The sequence below is a fragment of the Mauremys reevesii genome, linkage group 14, assembly GCF_016161935.1.
Source record: "Mauremys reevesii isolate NIE-2019 linkage group 14, ASM1616193v1, whole genome shotgun sequence".
Classification (NCBI taxonomy): domain Eukaryota; kingdom Metazoa; phylum Chordata; order Testudines; family Geoemydidae; genus Mauremys; species Mauremys reevesii.
The window spans coordinates 6,852,039-6,875,649 of record NC_052636.1 but is presented as its reverse complement, the minus strand read 5'-3'; the positions used below and the strand labels follow the sequence as shown (position 1 = coordinate 6,875,649).

General features: G+C 50.1%; 1 non-coding gene and 1 pseudogene across 1 annotated transcript; both read left to right on the top strand.

Moving 5' to 3' along the window:
• Window positions 1-22,202, top strand: part of LOC120381408 — a 129,027-nt pseudogene extending 106,825 nt beyond the window's left edge.
• Window positions 3,352-3,425, top strand: TRNAT-AGU. Its single transcript has one exon. It is a non-coding gene; the product is annotated as a tRNA-Thr (tRNA).
• Window positions 22,203-23,611: the final 1,409 nt, after the last annotated feature.

The window sequence follows — 23,611 nt, the reverse complement described above, 5'->3', positions numbered from 1 at the left end:
CAGCCCCACATTTTGAGCACTCTCCCGCAACACACACCCCTCTCCTGGTGTTGAGAGGGGAACAGGAGAAAGGACAAAAGGTGAAACAAAAAGGACAAACCCCAATGTCCCCAGTAATTCTAAGGGACAAAATCCCAGGTGCAGAATAAAATTCTGCCTCCTTAAGCTCATGTTTTCCATGCCTAGAATTCAACTGTCACCACATGGATCAGACTGAACAGGTTTCAAACCTCCAGGAGGCTCTTACCTTCTAAACAGGGACGGCTGTTTTCTAGTAAAATCACTGAAAGGGAAAGAGAAAACTCGAAAGAGGTTCCTCCTGGCGCTCACGTCCGTGAACCCGAATACTCTCCCAGTCCTCAAAGAGAGACCTGGAGAAGGAGACTTGCTGAAGCAAAGCCACAGGGGTCTCTGAGGTTTCCCTGGCCCCTCGCCCCTGTCCTGCCTGGCTGATGTCAGCATCTCTCTGTGAGGTCACCACCTCCCCACCACCTTGGACCAATAGGCTGAGGTCCTGCCAAAGGCCTTTGTGATGTCACTGACACACCCCTCCCTTGCTGGGCTAATGTCCTGCCCCTGGCCAGGCAATTTGCAGGTTTGAGCTGCTACCTGGGGATTACCCCACTCAAGGAGCGTTCGTTCTAGGCAGCAAGCCGGCTAGACAGGGAAACATCAGACGCTGCTCCCAATGCTACACTCAGTTTTTCAGAAATTAGTCGACTTTATGGCCAGAAGAGACCATTAGAGCATCTAATCTGACCCCCTGCATATCACAGGCCTCCTGTAGGACACAAGAGCTACTTTTGAGGCAAACACATTCCAGAAAGGCATCTAGTCTTCATGAAATGACATCAGGAGATGGAGAATCCACCACTTTCCTTGGTAGCTTGTTCCTGTGGTGAATCATCCTCGCTGTTGAATTTTTGTGCCTTAGTTGTAATATGAATTTGTCTCTTTTCACCTTCCAGCCATTGGCTCTTGTTAGGCCTTTCTCTGCTCGATTCAAGAGCCCTTTAATACCCAATCTTATCTTTCCATTAAGGCATTTCAACACTTCAATGAAGTCACCTTTCAATCTTCTTTTGATAAGCTAAACAGGTTGAGCTCTTTCAATAGCTCACTAGAAGGCATTTTTCTCCAGCCCTCAGAACATTAGGTGGCTCTTTGCTGCCCCAGCTCCAATTTCACAACATCTTTTTCAAATGAGGACACCAAAATTGGAGGCAGTATTCCAGTATCAGTCTCACTGATGCCGTGTCAGCTCCTGTGATGTTATTGACATAATCTGTAACTGTATAGATCACCATTGCGACCACTGTTCTATATTTGCAGCCAATATTGTAGAAAGGTTGTCGTGTAAGGGATCTATGGAGAGGTTCTGATTGGCTGATTATAATGATGCTATCTCTAGACGTGTATCGTTTTTTTGTAGTTGACATTATTAATATTGGCTCTATGCTGCCTGTATTTCAAACTTGTGCTCTGCTTCCGGGGAACACCCTGGACAAGTTGGTGTCAGTTCTGCCTAGCCTGCTTGATGGCCCATTAAGGACCATCAGCTATACAATCGACCCATTGAGAGAAGGCAGCTACGCCTTGTGACTCAGCAAGCTATGCAGGGACCTGCCTATGGAGAGAACTCTAAGGTTTTTCTGTCCCACGTGCTGGATAGAGTGTCCTTGGGACAAAGAAAGCAAAGACCACATGCCAAGAGACTATAGAAGGCTGATGCCTCGTCTCCATCTTGTCTTTAATCCTGCTTCTTACCTCTGGAGGGACTTTGCTACAAACTGAAGCTCTGTACAAAGGACTGAATGACCCATCCCAGTGGGGGATGTACTCCAGAGACTTGATTTGAACCTGCAGTTTATTCCATCACTGCTACAAGCCTGAACCAAGAACTTTGCCATTACTGGATGTGAAAGGTTAAAATCCATGTGCATTTTATATAACAACCTGGTCTATCGATTGTGCCACCTCTTTTCCAGACCCGAAGTCCAGAGTATGGTCAAGGAACCAGAAGCCTAGCAAATAGTGATCAGCTAAGAGAAAGCTGGATAAACAGAAAGCCTTGCTTGCTAAGATAGGCCTGGTCAGCAAATTGCCAGGTGTTGGAGCTAAGAACTAAATCATTGTGTCTTATTCAGAGTTGCAGATTGAGCAAAAAATCCCTGTTCCTATTGTGTTAGTCTCTTCTGTAGGGAGACATTTTTCCCACAGAGCGAACCTTGAGTTTATGAAAAGTTGGCACGTCAGTATAAGATATGGCATCCTTCCACCTCCCTTCCCAGGGACCAATCCTGCTGTTAGACACCCAAAAACAATCTTTATTGCCATATACTTTCACTGTTTCTTTGCTTTAACCCCTAGGAATGTACCTGTTGGACAATCAAAGGAGTTGCTCCATTCCTATGGACCTCAAATCAGAATTCAACATATATATTTTATACTAATAACATATTATCAAAGTATTAATGAAATGTTAACTTGCTAACTTGAGACCATGGGTGGAGACATTATGTGACCTGTTAACCATTGGCTACTGTGCTATCTTGTCTTGCTGCAAAACCTATCCTAGGTTTTGGAACTGCCTTCGCCGTCACTTTCCCCCACCCATGGAAAATCTATATATTCTATTGTAATTAATTAATTAATAGTGTTTCTGAGCCTAATAAGCCCACTCCGCCAGCACTGTGTGTAATAAACTCCTATTCTTGACCGCTACACAGTGGAGATTTGTGTCCTTCACAGACACCTGCTGAAGAAAGAGGAAATTCAGCATCCAGCTTGGCTGAATGTGTCTCCTCTCCCCACAGCTTGGTGATTTTTGAGGAAATGAAGAAGACTGCCTTTGCCTAGCTGTACATCGCTTGCAAAAGAAACAGGTCTTTTTGGTGACAAGTGTTGAAAGGAGCCATTAGACAAACGTGGAGACAGGAAAAATGTCCCCTAACTGAACTGGCATCTCTGGATGCTGAAGTCACAACACAAAGTGCTAAACACTATATGAGAACGGGTGGTGTCAGAAGAGTCTCTACCAAAACCTTTCCCACCAGCAGGGGCATCTCTGTGCACAGAACTCCTGGTAGCGTGATGGCTGCAGGCAGTGGAGAACTCCATTTTGGCATCTCTTTGTCAGTGAACATCTGCAGTGGCTGCTTAAAGGTCTCTGGATAGTGATCTTTGGGAAGAGTTTGCTGAAGTGTCTTCCTAGTAACCAGGAGATCCTGGCTTGGCCTGACAGTTCTTCCTTGCAAGTCTTGAGGGAAATGGGGAACGTCTGTAGTTTGGAATTTGCAGGTGCTGTCCTGGACCATCAAATGGAACAGTTGCAAGTATGTTCTTGAGGCAGGCACCATGGCTTAGCTGGCTAAAGTACCTGTCTAGTAAACAGGAGATCCTGGGTTCAACTCCCAGTGGTGCCTTGTTGTGTGGCTTTTGTCTCCTCTGCTCACATTTTCCTGTGTCTTTCCAGGAAACAGAAGAGACCTCCCTTGGTATCCAAGTAATTGCTTGCTAAGGAAAAGGTTTCTTTGGAGAGAAACATTGGAAAGAATCAGATCACAAGCCTGGAGCTGATGAAAAGGCTGCTGTGACTGGCATTATCATGGTGGTTGCTTCAACTGCAATTGCTGCAACACAAGAGCCTGCGCCACACGTCCTTGTGATTCGCTGAGGATGTCTGCACAGAGATGTCATGTCATCTTCCTTTTGATTGTCACTGATGAAAAATGGAGCAGCTGGGAGAAAAGTCCCAGAGGCACCTGCCAGGTAAAGTGGAGGTTAGAGATGCAGCACCCAGTGGTGCCTTGCCAAATGTGTCCACTCCTCCCACCTTTTGGTCAATTTTTGAGGAAACAGAGAGGACTGCCTCTGCCTTGCAATGCAAATGCTTCCAAAAGAAACCGGTCGTTTTTTCTGACAGGTGTTGGAAGGAGGCACCTAAGAAACGTGGAGACAAGGAAAAGGTCACCGTAACTCAACTTGCATCCATGGCTCTTGAGGCCACAACGCAGAGCACTAAGCACTGTACGACCACAGCTGGGGAGAGAAGGGTCTTTTCCAAAGGCATTTTCCACTTGCAGGGTCCTCTCTGTGCACAGAATTCCTGATAGTTTGATGTCTGCAGGCCCTGGAGATCACTATTTTGCCATCTCTCTCACTGTTCCAGTGAACATCTGCTGTGGTTGCTGAAAGTCTGTGATGGGATCTATGGGATGCAACCTGAACAGTGGGACCCCTGAGCCCTGTGTCCCACTGCCTGGGCTCCCTCTCACACGGTGATGCTGTGAGGAGCTGTGAATCTCTGGCAGATATTGCACTTACACAGACATCCACAGGTAGGGGCACATCCAACTGAGTTACATGAATGCTTCTCCCAGCCACTCATAACACTAATGACAGAGAGCCTCCTGCCAATTCCCCCCAGCTCTGCAGCCTTGCACCCCTGGACCATACCATCTTGCCTTAATCAGAAGCCTGATCAGTGTGAGTTTATTACGCAGGGTCCACCCCTCCCTCACTGTGAATAGTACATGAACCAGCCTTGTAATGGAGCTGAGATTTCCCAAGAACTTCAAGCAAAATACACTAGTTTAAGTACAGCATAAAACAGATTTATTAACTACATATAGATGGAGTTTTAAGGATTATAAGTGGTAGGCATAAAAGATCAAAGTAAGTTACCATGGAAATTAAAGATAAATTCACAATCTAAACTTTACCCCTTATTACACTAGGCCGTAATTAGGTTATGCCACAGGAAGGCTTAATGCTCGAGCTGCAGTGCATGCTGGGCAGGCTCTAGGCCGGGCTCCCCATGGCAGGAGAGAAGATGACTCGGCCCCTGGAGGGGCAGGCTGGGGCTTCCTGGATCCCATTTGCTCACAGCCAGCGCCCTGTCCCCACTCCCAAGTCATTAATGGCTCCCCCAGGTCAGCCAGAATGGAGCAGCGGTTTTCACTGCACCAAGTCCACTTATGGCTTACAGGCAACTCCCAGACCCACCATCTTGGCCAGAAAGGAGCCCACTCAGCCTCGCCATTGCTGCTTTTCCTTCCCCCCAGAACCCCGCTTCTCCTGGGCTGCAAGGAGCCACCCCTGGGAAGCCAACAGGCAGGCACAGGATTCTGCCTCCCAGCAGCCAACCGCACCTCCCCCAGCTTTGCAGAACGAATGGTGATGCTCTACTCACCCCATTTAGCCGCAATGATGTGCTTACTTTCTGCCCTACCTTCCTCAGCTTGACTTTCCTCTTTTGCCCCATTCCTGCCTCACTTCCTCCTTTGGCAAGTCACGCAGAGGAGGCCAGCAGGAAGAGCCGTCCTCCACCGGCCAACCTCCAACAGCAGAGGAGGCCAAGCCACAAGCCTCCAAAAGTTAACACGCCGCACTCCTCTAGGTTCTCCAGCCTGATGCCAAGGTGCTTTCTCCACTGCTGTCAGCACCCTCTGTCATGCGGGGGTTGGAGTTATCTCAGGGACAGGCCAATAGGAGAAGGAGGAGGCCTTCCTGAACAGCAAGGGGATCTGGGAAAAGGAAGCCAGGATGTTTATGAACTAGGGACCTTTTGCATCTTAGGTAAATGTGATAACCACTACACTACAGAAACTCCATCTGCTTGACTCTTGCTCACCCTGGCACAGGCTGATGGACAAACCTGGAGAAAGTGGTGGCAGCCCTTCAATAGGTCAGCTGGCAGAGCAGAGGACTGGAGCGGGCACTCAGGAAGTCGTCCTTACGTCGTCCTTGTGACTCCAGCTTGAGGGAGAGCTTCTTTTTCTTCCCCTTGCTGACAAAGAGCAAGAGAAGAATGAAAGGTCAGGTGGGCCAACTCGGTGCAGAAGCCCATGCTGTCTTTTCCTGCTGCATAGCCTGAAATGAGGGACTCGTGGCAGTTAAAGGAACTGCTGCACTTTCAGAAAACATCCCACCCGTGCACACAGGGGGATAGAAGAGCCTGTTAGTCTAGCACGCTCCCAACTGAACTACTTCAGCAGCTGCTCAGTTTCTTTTTGGCCTCCTGCTTTTCTGTCTGGGATGTTGTTGTCAGCTGTGGCACAGAAAAAGGACGTCATTGCGAGCGGCCCATGAAGACAAGATTCACTTTTGCCTTCCTTGCTCAGCTTTACTCGCTTCCTCGCCCTATTCCTGCCTTAGTTCCTGGGTTACCTGAAGGCAACGGGGGGGCAGCAGTACCAGGAGGAAGTTGGGCAGCTAGACCCTGGTGGCAAAAGTCCTGCTGCCACTTGCCACCCCACTCTCTTCTCCCAGCGTCACATATTGGCCACCAGGGACTTGGGGCCCAGCAGCGCAACGGAAGGCAGTGGACAGAGCCACCCTCGCCTTGAAGCTCCAGCTCATTAAACCACATCTTCAGTGGCTGATGGCCAATGAGAGACCAACATCGCTTGCTATTTTAGCACTTGGAAATGCCATTGGTCAGTCATTGGATCTCTGTAATGCTGTTACAGAACAAATGAACATAGAATCTCAGTGTGACATTCTATACCTTTGGGGGAGCGGCTGTAACCCCCATAATGCTCATTTTCATATCATCCTGATCTTACATATAGAGCATGACTTGTAAGGTATCAAGGGAAAGGATATGATCTGCTGAAAGTCACTTCTCTACCTATAGATGTAGACCATTTATGCATATGAAGTTATGAGAATTGTGCAGTGTGGTTGTCACTGTGCTGCAAGGTTGGGGAGTCAGCCAAATATTAGCTCCCCAGTGGCAACAGCAAGGAAAGTAACCAACACCCGGACAGGGTGTCAAACAACCCATCAACAGCCATTGTCCAGCAAGGGACCTACAATGCAATGACTCACCTGTATGAGGACACCCCAGGGGAATTGCTCAGACTTGCTTGGAGAGATGCAGTGATGCTCACCTGACTCTGAAGGGGGGAGGGGGGGCAAAGCCATGAGGGAAGAAAGGACATGATAAAAGGAGAGACATTTGCCAGGCTTTATCTCTCTCTGTCACCTACATCTACAGACACCCCCACACCAAGCAACTGAAGCGCTGATGAAAGGGGCGAGCCTGGCTGAAAAGCCACCAGCCAGCCTGTGGTGAGAAGCATCTGAGTTTGGAAGGGTACTGAAAGGGTTAAGATCAGCTTAGAATTAAAAGCAATGAGGAGTCTGGTGGCACCTTAAGGACTAACAGATTTATTTGGGCATAAGCGTTCGTGGGTAAAAAGCCCACTTCTTCAGATGCATGGAGTGAAAATTGCAGATAGAGGCATAAATATAGATTGGAACATGAAGTGACAGGAGTTACCGTACAAGGGGAGAACCAGTGTTGAAGGCTAATTCAGTCAGAGTGGATGTGGTCCTCTCCCCATGATTGATGGGGAGGTGTCAATACCAAGAGAGGGAAAATTGCTTTTGTCGTGAGCCAGCTACTCCCAGTCCTTATTCAAGCTCAAATTAATGGTGTTAAGTTTGCAAATCAATTGTAACTCTGCAATTTCTCTTTGAAGTCTGTTTTTGAAGGTTTTTTGAATGGCTACTTTGAATTATTGGGTGTAAATGTGCTATTGACTATACAAGTTCCATATGGTCTCGTGATCTGGATTCTTGGTTTTTACCCAGGCGGCCTGGTTTCAATTCCCAGTGTGGGAACAATGCAGAGCTTTTGCTCAGAGGGGAGGCAGGAAATGAAAGGAATGGGAAGGGATCCGGCCAGCAGGGAGTTGGACAGTGTTGGAAGGGGATCCCAGAAGTGGGGTGGGGCAGTGGTCCTGGGGGGAGATGAGGGACGGATCCCAGCTCTGTGGGAAGTTGATATTCTGGAGAGCACAGGCCTGGCATGGGGGGTGGGAAGAGTGAGTGTGTCCCTCTAAACTCACCACCAGGAGACTAGGAAGAATTACGTATTTGTTGGTAAATGTCAATTTCTGTGTAAACACACAACCCAATGGCAAAATCTTTCCATCGATAATCATCAAAACTAACAGATGGGCAAAGTAAGAAACATGTTGCTTGAGAGCTTATCCTGTTCTAATCCTCTAGGGTTCCCTTTTGCCTTAGACACCACCACATGGGCATTTCATATCCCTCCTCATTTTCACACAGACACACAATTTCCTTTGCACAGATCCATGAACAGCAAAACCTCCCTGTGTCTATTGTCTGAGCCAGGGCATTCGATTCCACTGAAACCTTCTCTCCTGCAATGGCAATGGTCAGACAGAGGGGATGCGTCCACCTTCCCCCTGGCAGTTGAGATATTCACTCTCCTCTGCATGCTGCTGTTGTTATTCCATGAGTCATCAAGGATGGAATAAAAAGCTGAGTTTACTCCAGGGTGAGGAAAGAAAGGAGCCACCAACACCCTCAAAAATCTCAGTGCCCAGAGAAAACCTGCCTCTGTTACTGGACTCCCAGAGGTGCTGGCAATACAATGGGAAAAGGGACTGTCTGAATTGCCAAGGCAGGGAATGAACAATCTACAGCAACATCATTAACCACAAACACACACTAATCATGCTCCAGCCAGTAGGGAAATGGGCAGGAACTCTGGCTGTTCAGCCATGGCCACATGTACAGAGCTGCACAGCAGTGAGTGTGCTGGGGAAGCTGGTCTGAGCAAACAATTTGTAATGACCCTTCAGTGAGAACAGAACCAGAGTGTAGAAAGGCCTCTGTGTTAAGTGGTTGTGGCTGAGGCCTTAGGGAGCTGGGATAGAAAACCATGGGTGCCTTTCTGTGAAAGTTTGATCCTTGCCAACTAGGCAAGGCTGGTGTGTGGTGTCTCCATGGCTGTACTTTCAGGGTCAGATCACAACAGTGCCAGAGGGAGCCAAGCCTAGACATATTCAGAGGCTAAGGCCAGGTCAATATTTCAAACAGTGAGTCTATGCTGCTGCAGCTCAGTAATGGAGATGCTCTATGCCAGGGTTTCTCAAACGTCCTTTCACTGCAACCTCCTTCTGTCAAGATAACTTAATACGTAGCCCTGGAAAGAGGGACCAAGCCCGTCCACTTGAGAGGGGGGAGTACCAAAGACTGAGCCCCAGTGGGGGAGGGCAAAACCAAAGCCTGAGGGATTCAGCCCTGGGTTGGGGGGCTCAGACTTTTGGCTTCAGCCCCAGGACCCAACAAGTCTAATACCAGCCCTGGTGACCCCATTAAAACAGAGTCACAACCCACTTTGCGGTCCTGACCCACAGCTTGAGAACCACTGCTGCATGCTGAGGGGGGGGGGGAGTTTTCCTGTTGGTGTAGTCAATCCACTTCCCCAGGAGGTGGCAGCTCTGTCATGGGGAGAAGCTATATCGGTGGGTGTGCAAGCTGTGGTGTTTACCACATTTAAGAAGTTTAATCAAACCCCATTTTTAAAACCACCTGTGGTCTGGGAATGGCAAAGGAGCTCGATGAAGCAGGGTCTGTCCTTCAAAGTCCTGGAGATCACGATTCCATACTCCTGTTGTAATGGGGGTATAGCTCAGTGGTAGAGTGTTTGATTGCAGATCAAGTGGTCTTTTGTTCAAACCCAGATGCCCTCTTAAAGAAAAGAAAAACATTTTCATTCTCCATTATGTTCAGGAGCTCCACCATATGAGGATGCTTGAAATGAATGTGAACACTCAACATTTTGCTGTCCAAATGCATAAAATCCTAGCAAACCTGTCCATCAGCTGAAATCAGTTCCAATCCTCTAAGTGTCTAGTTTATGTTTTCATCAATTAAACAAAGGTATCATTCCCTGAAGCAGAGCACAAGTTTGAAATACAGGCAGCACAGAGCTAATATTCATAATGTCAACTACAAAAATACGATACACATCTAGAGATAGCATCATTATAATCAGCTAATCAGAACCTCTCCATAGACACCTTACACGACCACTTCTCTGTAATATTGGCTGCAAATATAGAACAGTGGTCGCAACGGTGAGCTATACAGTTACAGATTATGTCAATAACGTCACAGGAGGTGACACGGCATCAGTGAGACTGATACTGGAATACTGCCTCCAGTTTTGGTGTCCTCATTTGAAAAAGATGTTGTGAAATTGGAGCTGGGGCAGCAAAGAGCCACCTAATGTTCTGAGGACTGGAAAAAATACCTTCTAGGGAGCTATTGAAAGAGCTCAACCTGTTTAGCTTATCAAAAGAAGATTGAAAGGTGACTTCACTGAAGTGTTGAAGTGCCTTAATGGAGAGATAAGATTGGGTATTAAAGGGCTCTTGAATCGAGCAGAGAAAGGCCTAACAAGAGCCAATGGCTGGAAGGTGAAAAGAGACAAATTCATATTACAACTAAGGCACAAAAATTCAACAGCGAGGATGATTCACCACAGGAACAAGCTACCAAGGAAAGTGGTGGATTCTCCATCTCCTGATGTCATTTCATGAAGACTAGATGCCTTTCTGGAATGTGTTTGCCTCAAAAGTAGCTCTTGTGTCCTACAGGAGGCCTGTGATATGCAGGGGGTCAGATTAGATGCTCTAATGGTCTCTTCTGGCCATAAAGTCGACTAATTTCTGAAAAACTGAGTGTAGCATTGGGAGCAGCGTCTGAGGTTTCCCTGCCTAGCCGGCTTGCTGCCTAGAACGAACACTCCTTGAGTGGGGTGATCCCCAGGGAGCAGCTCAAACCTGCAAAGTGCCTGGCCAGGGGCAGGACATTAGCCCAGCAAGGGAGGGGTGCGGCAGTGACATCACAAAGGCCTTTGGCAGGACCTCAGCCTATTGGTCAAAGGTGGTGGGGAGGTGGTGACCTCACAGAGAGATGCTGACATCAGCCAGGCAGGACAGGGGCGAGGGGCCAGGGAAACCTCAGAGACCCCTGTGGCTTTGCTCCAGCAAGTCTCCTTCTCCAGGTCTCTCTTTGAGGACTGAGAGAGTATTCGGGTTCACGGACGTGAGCGCCAGGAGGAACCTCTTTCGAGTTTTCTCTTTCCCTTTCAGTGATTTTACTAGAAAACAGCCGTCCCTGTTTAGAAGGTAAGAGCCTCCTGGAGATTTGAAACCTGTTCAGTCTGATCCATGTGGTGACAGTTGAATTCTAGGCATGGAAAACATGAGCTTAAGGAGGCAGAATTTTATTCTGCACCTGGGATTTTGTCCCTTAGAATTACTGGGGACATTGGGGTTTGTCCTTTTTGTTTCACCTTTTGTCCTTTCTCCTGTTCCCCTCTCAACACCAGGAGAGGGGTGTGTGTTGCAGGAGAGTGCTCAAAATGTGGGGCTGAACTAGTGCTCGGGCAGTGATCCCCACCAGTGACCTGGGCCATCCTTTGGGCTCTCTGGTGAGAACCCTCAGCCTCCCCTCCTCAGTCTGTACCCTGAGTGGCTGAGCAGGGAGGTATTGACAGGAGGAGACTCAGGTCCTTGTTCTCTTTAAGACCAAGGAAATAAGTCAGAACCAGTTCTATGTTTGATGAATTTTGCTGCTTCTGGGCCAAAGCCGCCTACTCCTTGGGCACATTTGTTCCCATTCACAGTGCCACCCCCTCTCCATTCACAGCGAGGTGCAGCATGAGGTTTCGGCTACCATACTCCCTCCCCTCCCTTTCCTGTTGATAGCAGCCAAGGGAATGCTGGGAAATTTGGTTCTTTCCCTGCTCCAGGGCTGGCTCTATAGGCAGGGAGCTAACCAAGGAACTACAGCTCCCAGGGCTCCCTGTTGGTTCTCCGCTCCCAGGCTCGATCCCTGCCGGCTGCCGCCCCTGCAAATGGGCTGCTCCAGGCACCTGCTTGCTTTGCTGGTGCCTAGAGCCTGACTCTGTGCCCCTGCCCGGAGCCTGCATCCAGCACCCAAACTCCATTCTAGAGCCTGCACCTGACTCCATCCCAGAGCGCAACCTCTCAACCATCCTACACTCCAATCCCCTGCCCCAATCCAGGGCCTGCACCCCAGACCTCCTCCCCAACCCAAACTCCTTGCAGAGCCTTAGGCAAGTGTGGGGAAGAGTTCGGGGGCAGGCTCTGAGTGGTCTGGGCACCACCAAAACTTCTACAAACCTGCTGCCACTGATACTTGGGGCGGGGTGAGGAGGTGAGCGGCGAGTCGGTGGATGGAGGGGGGCGCCATTTTCAGTATTTTAATGTTTGGTACTGCATTGAGTGACTGCTGTGTGCAGTAATATAGTGACCCCTGGGGGGTCCATACTCGGGGGGGGGGGTGAGGAGGTCAGCTGCGAGTCGGCGGATGGAGAGGGGCAAATCTCTCAGATTCAAAATCTGGGACAGTGTCTGTTGGTCCTTTTTGCTGCTTTTCTCTGGGCTGGGGGTTGTCCCAGTGCTGCACAGAGGGGTTCCCACAGGAAGGTGCTTGCTCCTAACCCCCGAGGGCGTCAGTGTGTCGGCTCTTCTCTAGCCAGCCCACTTGCCAAGTCTGATTGTCCTTGGTCGGGCTCCCAGCCCCTCTCCAAGGGGTGCAGCTGTCTGGAGGTGCTGCCTTCCTCAGTCCCACCTCATTCACTCCACAGGGCAACTGATTACAAAGTGGGGGGAAGATCTTATTCTACTTCTAGCAAAAAGACATTTTTCTATTACCTTAATTACACTACCTTAGGGGCCCCCTATAACATATTACCAAGGTTCAATACAAAGTCATAGGCAAGTTATACAAAAATGCATAATGCAGAGATTTATCTACAACTGCACTGAGTGACTGCTGTGTGCAGTAATATGGTGACCCCTCAGTCTTTGAATGAGGCTTTATACTGGGGGGCGGGCAAGTCGGAGGCGAGCGGGTGGGCAAGTGGCAGGTGGGCACAGAGGTGAGCAGTGAGCCAGCAGGGGCTCAAGGGGCAGGGATGGGGGTTTCTGGCCGGGGAGGGAGGAGGTGAAAGGAGGCGAGTGGTGGGTGGGGGACTGACTAGGAGGAGATGCAGCAGGCCAGCGGGGAGCTAGGGGTTGAAGAGGGGTGTGATGATGGGGACGAGCGGGGAGGGGGCAGGTCCTATTTTACTGTTGTGATCTGGTCACCCTATGGGGGCCATTTCTTCCCCCTCCCCCCAACCTTCCTTTTTGGCCCACACCTGTTTCAGTGGGGCGGCGCTGGGGAAGGAGGGTTTGTTTCTTTGGGGCGGGCGGTGCTGGGGACATTGTTTCCACAGGGCTGGGCAGCGCTGGGGAGGTGTTTCAAGGGGGCTGGTTGGCACAGTGGGGGGAGGCACTTTTATATTCTTGCTTTGAGTGCAAAAATAGCTAGTTACAGCTCTGGGACCCCATATTGCGCTAGGTGCTGTACAATCCCTGGCCAACACTGGGAAACCCAGGGGGTTCCCCTCAATCTCCCTGAGCCTCTGCAGCCCAACTTCTTCTAACTCCATCTGGATCACACACACACACACCGGCAAAAACAAACCAAACTGGGCAGGGCAGCTCCTGGGGCGGGGCTTTGGCACAGATCGGGGGCGGGGCAGCTCCTGGGGGCAGGGCTCTGGCACAGCCTGGGGGCGGGCAGCTCCTGGGGGCGGGGCTCTGGCACAGAGCAGGGGCGGGGCACTAGCACAGAGCAGGGGCGGGGCAGCTCCTGGGGGCGGGGCTCTGGCACAGCCTAGAGGCGGGGCAGCTCCTGGGGGCGGGGCTTTGGCAGAGATGGGGCTAGTTCCCACCTCAGAAAGTCCTTGGCCCGGTGAGTGTGGCAGCTGCAGCCTGGGTTGGGCTTGAAGGAGCCAGGAAGGGGCTGGAGCAGTGGCCAGAGGCTGCAGGCACCAGGGGCCAGAGGGATCCCAGCCAGCCCCAGCCCCCAGCCACCCCCTGCCCCCAGCCGCCCCCTGCCAGCCCCCTGCCCCCAGCCACCCCCAGCCAGCCCCTGCCCCACTCCCTGCCCACAGCCACCCCAGCCACCCCTGCCCGCAGCCAGCCCCTGCCCCTGCCCCCAGCCAGCCCCTGCCCCAGGCCCTCCTGCCTTCCCTGCCCCAGCCCCTCCCTGCCAGCCCCTGCCCCAGCCACCCCCAGCCAGCCCCTGCCCCCAGCCAGCCCCTGCCACCCCTGCCCCAGCCAGCCCCTGCCCCCGCCCCTGCCCCCCCCCAGCCAGCCCCAGCCATCCGCAGCCACCCCTGCCCCCAGCCACCCCTGCCACCCCTGCCCCAGCCACCCCTGCCCCAGCCAGCCCCAGCCAGCCCCTGCCCCAGCCAGCCCCTGCCACCCCTGCCCCAGCCACCCCCTGCCCGCAGCCAGCCCCAGCCAGCCCCTGCCCACAGCTGCCCTCTGCCCGCAGCCACCCGCAGCCAGCCCCTGCCCACAGCCAGCCCCAGCCAGCCCCTGCCCACAGCCAGCCCCTGCCCCCAGCCGCCCTCTGCCCCCAACCAGCCCCTGCCCCAGCCAACCCTGCCCCAGCCACCCCTGCCTGCAGCCACCCCTGCCCACAGCCGCCCCTGACCCACCCCTGCCCACAGCCACCCACAGCCAGCCCCTGCCCACAGCCGCCCCTGCCCCGCCCCTGCCCACAGCCACCCGCAGCCAGCCCCTGCCCACAGCCAGCCCCTGCCCACAGCCGCCCTGCCCCGCCCCTGCCCACAGCCACCCGCAGCCAGCCCCTGCCCACAGCCGCCCCTGCCCCGCCCCTGCCCCCAGCCACCCGCAGCCAGCCCCTGCCCACAGCCGCCCACAGCCAGCCCCTGCCCACAGCCGCCCTCTGCCCGCAGCCAGCCCCTGCCCACAGCCGCCCTCTGCCCACAGCCAGCCCTTGCCACAGCCACCCTCTGCCCGCAGCCAGCCTCTGCCTGCAGCCCCTGCCACAGCCACCCCCTGCCTGCAGCCACCCCCTGTCCACAGCCGCCCGCAGCCACCCCCTGCCCACAGCCACCCGCAGCCCGCCCGTCTGCATCACCTGCCCACAGCCAGCCCGTGTCACTCCCTGCCTCCAGCTAGCCCTGCCCCACGCCCCTATCTGCAGCCAGCCCCACATCCACTGGTGCCCTGCAGTTCCCAGGGCAGTAACCCTGCACACCTGCTTCAATGAGGGGGGGGCAGGGAGCAGCTGGGACCCACACATGTGCACACCCTAGAGTGACCAGACAGCAAGTGTGAAAAATCGGGATGGGGGTGAGGGGTAATAGGAGCCTATATAAGAAAAAGACCCAAAAATTGAGACTGTCCCTGGTCACCACCCACACATGTGAAACGGAACTCATTTCTAGTTCAGCCCCATCTTTTTAAAAAAGACTCCATCCCAGAGCGCAACCTCTCAACCATCCTACACTCCCTGTGAGGAGGGGCTCTCGTTAGCTGCTCTCCCCAGAGAGATAAGGAGGGAAGCTGCTCAAACGCTCTGTCCCTCTCTGCTCAGGAGATTGGGGTTCAGCTTCCTGGGTCAGAGGCTGCAGCCTCCATTGTGATCTGGGAGACCAGGCTTAGCAGCTGCTGCTCCCCCAGTGGGGTTCTGTGCTGGGAAGTGACCTTAATTAAAGCTGCTTCTCTGCCTGGCCCAGGGGATGACTTTCTCCAGCTGGTCCTAGCCCCCTAGGGCAGCCCTGGGCCCTGTTAATACTAAATTCTGAGCCAGAGTCTCCAGGTAACTGACAGACCTCAGGGAAAGTGCTGGGGTCTGGCAAGAAAGTGACTCTGCACAAACAGCCCCTCCTCATTTCTCCTCCCAGTAGCAATTGCCAGGAGAAAATCCAGCCCTGGGAGAGCAAAGCCCCTAGGAATGGGACTGTCCCGGCCAGAGGAGCAGGGAGAGAGGATGGGAAGGAGAGAGTGAAATGGGCAGTGGGAGAAATGAGCGGGGAGAGATTTCCAGCTCTCTAGTCCACCCAGACACATGTATTGCTGCATCCCTGGGCAGAACCACTTTCCAGTGAATAAAACAAGGATCAGAGAGAGGAAAAGCCAGTTCCTGACTCCATATTCCCCTTGCTGGGGTGTGGCTGCCGCGGGGTCAGTGTCCCTGGGAATCCCCCATAGTGACTCCTTTGGTTCTGCTCTTTTCTAGCCTTGTGTTCAGAGACTTTGTTACAGGATGGGGGGAGGGAGAAGGGAGGTTAAAAATGTCTCTGTGCTCTTAGCCTGGCAGGAGGGGCCAGGTCTACACTGTAATAACATGCTTGATCTCTTTCCCAGGATGGCAGAATCTAGGATGTCTGCCTGCAGGGAAAGGGCCTGGGGGAATTCTGATGTGAAATTAACTAAAGCCTGTTCTGAAACCCCCACAATTGCCCTTCTCCCCCAGACAGGCTGCAGAATGGCTTCCATGTTTTGCTCCAGCTCATCCCAGCCTGGCGTGGGACAGGGAAGAGAAATGGGTGCAGAGGAGCCTCTTCAGGTAGGGATTATCGGGAGGTTGCTGGTGGGTTCCTGCACCGGGGAGAGGGACAGCAAATACACCAGAGATGGGAAGATTTGCACAGTCTGGTTTGGAGGTTGGAGCTGGGCAGGAAATGCACAGGGTGGGGAAGGGAGGAGGCCAGGGTGTGGCAAACCTGCTGGGAGTTGTTTAATAAGTGGCTTAGATTCTAGGAACAGATCCAGGAGATTAGGTGGTGGAAATACCCTAATTTGTGAAACCGAAAATAGCCCACCTACATGGAGCTAGTCAAACTGACCAGACTGCTAGTGCTGGAGCCTGACCTGACTGACCAGCGGCTGCTGTGAGATATGAAGTGGGCACCCATCAGTGAGGTTTAGGGGAGCTGCCCCGCCCTTCATATCCAGCTCCTGACAATGAGGAGGTTATTGGGCTTCCTACCAGGGAGCTCTCCCTGGACCCTGCTAGGGGCTCCATCTCCTGTATCAGTTGGTGGCTAGTAGGTGTGTGATGGATCTGCTGGGAGAGACAAGGGGCTCTCTCTTGGTCCCCTTAACCTGATGTTTCCAGGATGCTCTTTGCAGGGTGGGGGTGGGACTCTGTTGACTGCGATCCACCCAGAGCTTCCATTTGATTGGCTCCTTTCCCCATGAATAGTGGGGCATTGGGTACAGAGTGTTGGACTCTTGTTCTTTCAGGGGCCGGTGACCTTCGAGGAGGTGGCTGTGTATTTCACCAGGGGAGAGGGGGCTCTGCTGGACCCCACTCAGAGAGCCCTCTACTGGGATGTCATGCAGCAGAACTATGAGAATGTGACCTCACTGGGTAAGGATTCCCGTCCTCTTGGTTCAAGGAATAAGAAATGAAGAGATAAGGTTCACGCCAGCCCCACAATGCCACCTCTACTCTGTCCTGTTTCAGCATCACCCCAATATGCCAGTGACACACACACACTACCAGAGACCCTCCCCTGCTGCAGAACACTTTGGGAACAGAGCACAGGAGCAGTATCGCAGTGTCAAATAGCTCCTGTTTGCTCAAGTAAACTTCTTTGAGATGGGGCGACCACATCTGCACGGAGTATTCGAGATGTGGGCGTCCCAAGGATTTGTGTAGAGGCAATATGATATTTTATGTCTTATTATCTATCCCTTTCTTAATGATTCCCAACATTCTGTTCATTTTTTTCACTGCTGCTGCACACTGAGTGGATGTTTTCAGAGAACTATCCACAGTGACTTCAAGATCTCTCTCTTGAGTGGAAACAGCTAATTTAGACCTCATCATTTTGTATGTATAGCTGGGATTATGTTTTCCAATGGGCTGCAATATGTGTTATCCTGTCATCTAGTACTGCTGAGATCCTGCATTCAATAATATCCCTGCCCTTCCTGTTCCCGTTCTCCACTGAACCCCACCAGCCCATGCTTCCTGTTCCCAGCTTCCCCAGGACTCTCTTATTGTCTCTGGACCTCTCTGTCAGCCAGAAGCAGTGCCAGGGAGACTTGCCCTCTCTCTGGAGTCTTTGATTTCTGGGACAGAGATGTACTTTGTGTTTTAGGAGACTCTTTGAAATTGAGTGTCTGTGATATTAACTACAGAGCAACCTGGACTGTTGAACAGCTGTGTGACTCAGTTCCCCAGGCTGGGGTGCCTTTTACACTGCTTTACTGTGAGAGCAGCCACTCCTGGGCAGGTAACACACAGTCTCCAGCGTGTAACTCGCTCCCAGCTACACAGTATTGAGTGCTGCTAGTCAGTGACTCACAAGTTACAGTGCAGCACAGGAGAACCCCAGAAAATCCTCTGCTCCCAGACTTCCCCCAGAAATGTACATCTTGCCCTGTCCAGCACACTCCTGAACAACGCAAGCTCATATGAAATCTGTTGTTTCATCAGTGGAAAATGACATGTGCCAGCCTTGTTATCCCAGATGGAGTTTCCAATACACTTTAATCCAACCACACTGGTTAGATAAAGAATAAAACAAGATAGTTAACAATCAAAAAAAATATTTTAAGATACAGATAATGAGGCATAAAGCTCAGAATTGTTTACAAAAGAAATGCAAAGATAAAACACAAACTAATGTCTAAGTTAACAAGCTAAAACAAGGCAAATGTTTCTCTCGCCATGTGCTGAGACAGGCTGGTTTTCCTTTCAGCCAGGACTCGACCTAACCCACCCCTTCCTCCCACGTTCAGCTCTTCAGGAGTTGTCATGAGCAGAGGGAAAGGAGAGCGAGAGAGAGAGTCTGAAGCATTTTCCTCACCTCTTTTTATAATTCAGTCCTTTGTACTAGAAACAACTTCATTTCTCAGCTGAGTCATGGTGCCAGGCTGTCTGTCGGAGATATGAGAATTGGGAGGGAAAGTCTACAGAAAGAGCTTTGGAGCTTTGGTCAAGCTAGTAGGCCTAAAGTATTAGCTGAGCTTGCTTCTCTGTGTAAAGGGCATAGAAAGGCAGAGTGGAATGGAAAATCCCCCAGACTGGGGAACAAGTGAAGCCAGGGGGCTGGACTCGATGATCTTTCAAGGTCCCTTCCAGTTCTAGGAGATTGGTATATCTCCAATTATTTATTTTAATTTAAATCCCCCAACTTGGGGAACAATGGCTTTGTGTGCAGAAGGGGCCTAAGTAGGTGAAGTGGAAAGTCCCCAAACACACTGATTTGCAGTAACTGAGCTTGTGAAACATAACCACAGTGGAAGTGTTAGAAAAGTCAAACCACAAACTAGACTAGGAATAACAATAACAGGAAAGGCTGAATATGGAAAACTGATTGATTGTTCAGCTTGCTTTTGACCTGCATCATATTTTGCAATATATTCCAAATAAGGAAATTAACGTGCAATGTATGTGCCATTGATTGTGGTTTTAAGCTTTAAAAGGCTTGTGTGATTTTTAGCTCAGGGGGACAGTATTCCAATAGCTGTCGCCCCCTGCGCACTTTTAACCAAGAAAAGAGCCTCAGGCTGAGCTGGTTCAAAATCAATCGTGTGGTCGTTTTCCACAACAACTTCAAGAGGTCCCTGTGATGGAATGTAAATGTCTTCTTCACACCTTCCCCCTGCAGGAGAATGGCTGTTTGACCAGCTGTTTGCCTTGCTGTCTCTAAGGAACTGCTCTGTGGGTGTTCCCCAGAATTGTAACTTTTTCCGTAATCTCATACTGTAAAATCTCATAACTTTACATACAGTGTTACTACACATTTTAACAGGAGGATAATATTCAGTAGATTATGCATTTTCAAATGATACCTCACAAGCCATATTGTGTACAAAATTGATCATAATTTTCTAGAAGAGTGAACATAGGGGTGTAGACTGACACAGTGTCTGTGTGTGTGTTCCCAGCAGATATGTGGGTATTTCAATCCCTCATAAGCATAGTGTTCGGCATCTTCATGGTCCTGGGGAACTGGTCCTGGGAATTCACTGGTTTACCAAGTGTGACACTGTATGGAATTGTGAGACACTTTGGTATTAATAATGAAATAATATAATCTGATAAGATTGCAATGAATCATGCTAGATATGCCATGTAAGGTGTCAGGGAAATGTTATGATTTTCCAAGTATGATCATTTTGTTTCTATGTTTGTATCACCTTTGTATTGTGAGTTATAGATATGTAGGGTATATCTGTATTTCCAGACTTGGGCAGTGTTTCTGGGTGACACCCCTAGACATATTGGCATCAACACTGCCTAGCCTGTTTGATGGCCCATTGAGGGTCATCAGCTGTACAATGAGCCCATGGAAAGGACCAAGAGGATACACCTATTGCGTCAGCAAGACATGCCAGGGTATGCCTGTGTAATGAGAACTCCAAGGCTTTTCCATGCCACGTCCTGTGACAACAGGAAGTACAAGCCACATAGCAAAAGGAATATAAAGGGCAGCTGCATCATCTCCATTTTGTCTTCAATCCCCTTGCCTGCCTCTGGAGCAACTTCTCTACAAACTGAACCCTGGAACAAAGGACTGAATGACCCATCCAAGCTATGGATGTGTTCCAGACGGACTTCCAAGCCAGCAACTCACCAATACTGCTAAGAACCTGATATATCCATTTTGGAATGTATCTGACTGCTTTTCCATTTAACTTCTTTCTGCTTTTCTTTTGTTTAAACCTTTAGTTTAGATGCTAAGGATTGGCTGGCAGTGTGGTATTTTGGGTAAGATCCAAACCTATACTGGCCTGGTGATGTGGCTGACCTTTGGGGTCAGAAGATCATTTTGTTTATGTCAGCAGAGTTTTGAAATAACCTCTCACTGTACTGGGCCTAAGTGCTGATTAGGAGTCAGAGAACTGGGATGCAATAAAGGGGGCTGTGTGATTTCTTTTTTCAGCTTCTCGATAACCCGAGTGGGTGATCCCTTTTTCAGCCTGCCCTGATCTTGACATTTTCAGTGAGAACTGCCTCTGGCCCACCAGGTCACACTAAGCACTGAAGTTAAATTAATAGAATGTTTTTTATGACAGTCTTATGAAATCAACTGAATTCCTTTGTTTTCTTTCATCTGAGCAGGGTTTCCTGTTACCCAGCCTGATGTGATCTCCCAGCTGGAACAAGGGGAAGAGCCATGGGTCCCAGACCTCCAGGGTTCAGAGGAAAGAGAGATCCTGAGAGCTCCCTGCACAGGTGAGGAAACATTAAACCACCCAGAATCTGTAAGTGCCTGAAGGAAACATCTGGGATGCCCAACAAAGCCCTTGGGGAGGTCTCTCAGTTCATTATTGTCCCTAGCAGGGGTCGTATCCTCAGGGTAAATATAGCTCATGGCTTCCTATAGATCCTGGCAGACACCAGGCAGTAGCTTCCTCCCTTCCCTCTGCGTATTTGGATGGGATGTGAAGGCTGAATTCATCCCCCTCCTCTCTCCTATTTGGGGGAAGAGGTTGGGGGAGTTCAGCTCCTGATTTTTATTTGACCTGTCTTCAGCACTTGTTTTTGTTTGGTCTTCCCCTTTCCATCCCTGTTTGAGGTTTCTGTCTCTGTCACAGCAGGTGATGCAATGGCATGTGAGAAAGAGGAGCAGAATTTTCAGCCTGAAAATGTTGAGCCAGTGGGTAAAAACAGAGCATTATCGCAAAGATCGAAAAGGAATGTGTCCAGGAGTCATGAGCAGGGAAGATCCTGGGAGATTCAGCACAGACCAGAAACAGATCAAGGAAACCAGCCAGGGAAGAAAGTGGGTAAATTTATTTCCTGTTGGGGAACTCGGAAGGTCCTCATGGAAACCACAACACAACAGGAAATCCTCAGGCGAAAAAGAAAAAATACATGCCCTGAGTGTGGGAAAAACTTCATTCACGGATCAAACCTTTCTGTTCATCTGAGAATCCACACAGGGGAGAGACCCTACAAATGCCGTGAGTGTGGGAAAACCTTCAATCGCAGATCAGGCTTTTCTAGACATCAGAGAATCCACACAGGGGAGAGGCCCTACGAATGCAGTGAGTGTGGGAAAACGCTTCACTAGCAGCTCAAACCTTTCTCAACATCAGAGGATCCACACAGCGGAGAGGCCCTATGAATGCCGTGAGTGTTGTAAAACCTTCAATCGCAGCTCGCACCTTATTAGTCATCAAACAATCCACACAGATGAGAGGCCCTATGTATGCAGTGCGCGTGGGAAAACCTTTAGTCACAGATCAGCCCTTTCTGTTCATCAGAGAAGCCACACAGATGAGAGGCCCTATGAATGCCGTGAGTGTGGGAAAACCTTCACTCACAGATCAGCCCTTTCTGTTCATCAGAGGATCCACAGAGGGGAAAGACCCTACGAATGCAGTGAGTGTGGGAAAACCTTCACTCAAATATCAGCCCTTTCTGTTCATCAGAGAATCCACACAGGGGAGAGGCCCTATGAATGCCGTGAGTGCGGAAAATGCTTCACTAAGAGTTCAGCCCTTTCTGAACATCAGAGAATCCACACAGGGGAGAGGCCCTATGAGTGCCATGAGTGTGGGAAAACCTTCTCGTGGCACTCAGCCCATGTTAGGCATCAGAGAATCTGCAAGAGAGATCAACATTGTAAAAATCTCTAGGGCTATCAATACTTTGTTTTTTTAAATACTTTTCCTGATTCCCACATAGTAACTTTTAAAGCTCTTTGAACTGTTTGCAGCACCGTTATCCCTCAGCTTGTCCAGATGAGTGGCCCATTTTTGCCTTTTGCAGTTCGCCCTCTTTTGAGATGGACCTATTTGTCCTTTCTATTGTCCCACAAGTAATTGGAGTGGCCCTTCCTATGAGGAACCAGGGAGCGTCACGTTTATACCATTCCTCCTATTGCAAAGTTATTGTTAGAGTCACCAGTGATACAGATTGTATCCTTGCCAGTTGTTCTCACGTTGCTCTGGGTTGTGCTGAAGAGCAGTTATGTTGGGAATTTTTCAAATTATATGTAAATGAAGAGGAGCAGGGGCAGGAAAACAGTATAATTTCAGCTTCTGTGGCACTGGAAGGAGATGAGGTGACTCAAAGATTCCCTCCTTCCCCTTCACTGCAGAACTGTTACATTTTGCCTGAGCCAGGCAGAGTTTATCTTCATCACATTCTATCCATCCACTTCATAAGTGTCATGTGATGAAGCATTCTCCGTTGTCTGTGCTTACAGATGATGTTTTGACTTCTTTAATCCTATATCAGAGTCGCTATGACTGGAGATGAAAGTGTCAAAGTCCTGGGAGGGGAATTCAAATGGATCCCAAATACAGTGTTATTACTTGGAGTTTAAATTCCAGTTTCCATCTATCGTAAAGCCACTTCTGGCAAGAGGGCTGTTTTTCCCTCATTATGGGGATGCTACGATACTAAAAAATTTGTAAATAACATAACTGACTATTGAGACAGGGATGAGGGAAGCAGGTTTGAATGGATCAGAGGAGAATGTGATGGGAGACTCTCTTGTCCCGATTCTGAATAATTAGATGTAACGTGCTCTGGAATTTCACTTCACACTTTCTTTGTCATGTATTGTCTCTCTGTGATGTGGGTTTCTATCTTTCCTGAAGGCTGTTTGGTCACCCAATTGGATATTAGTTCAGTTTGATAGGATGTAGCTCAGATTTATTGAAGAATTTAAGACAATGACCCTTTGCTAAACTCCTCAATTATGATTTCAGCTTTGCTTTTTCCCCATCCCTCCATGATGACATGGAGAAAGCTGAAGTGCAGTTCTATCAACAGGAGAGAACTCTCTAATTTACTAGACAGGCTAACAAAGAAACAGCAGTGATTTAAAATCTCCACTGAGAAATGGTGAACAACAGCAGAACCCCAACTAACTGAAGGAAGTGCATCTGATCACAGTGTATTTCAGTTGTTTAAGGCAATATTCTCTCCGATGATCTGGGAAGAGAATTCCATGGTAAGTGATTTT